We start from the raw sequence: 414 nt of genomic DNA, 5'->3' as shown, positions 1-414 counted from the left end.
TTGAGGCCTTCCAATTCATGTGGTGTGATTTGTAAAACTGAATTAAACTGAAACTGAATTAAACTCAAATAAATAAATGCCAACATTCAACTAAAAATTCGGGTCATGATGACATTTATACAATATTATGACAATAATAAAAATATTTATTACAGAAATATAATGACCATAAGACATATTTAACATTTGTTAATATAAGAGTTGCTCTACATATTAATGAAATACATCAGGCTCAAATGAAGATTTTAAACAGGAAATACATTGAGATTTCAATACCAAAACTCATTCCGTTATCCGAATATTTTTGTTATATATATATATATATATATATATATAGTGCCCTCCATAAATGTTGAGACAGTGATGACAAAATTCCTTTGCTTGCTTTGTAGTCAAAACATCTGCAAATATGAT

Source organism: Onychostoma macrolepis, chromosome 09 (genome assembly GCF_012432095.1).
Source record: "Onychostoma macrolepis isolate SWU-2019 chromosome 09, ASM1243209v1, whole genome shotgun sequence".
Lineage (NCBI taxonomy): Eukaryota > Metazoa > Chordata > Actinopteri > Cypriniformes > Cyprinidae > Onychostoma > Onychostoma macrolepis.
Note: the sequence above shows the minus strand (reverse complement) of the source record.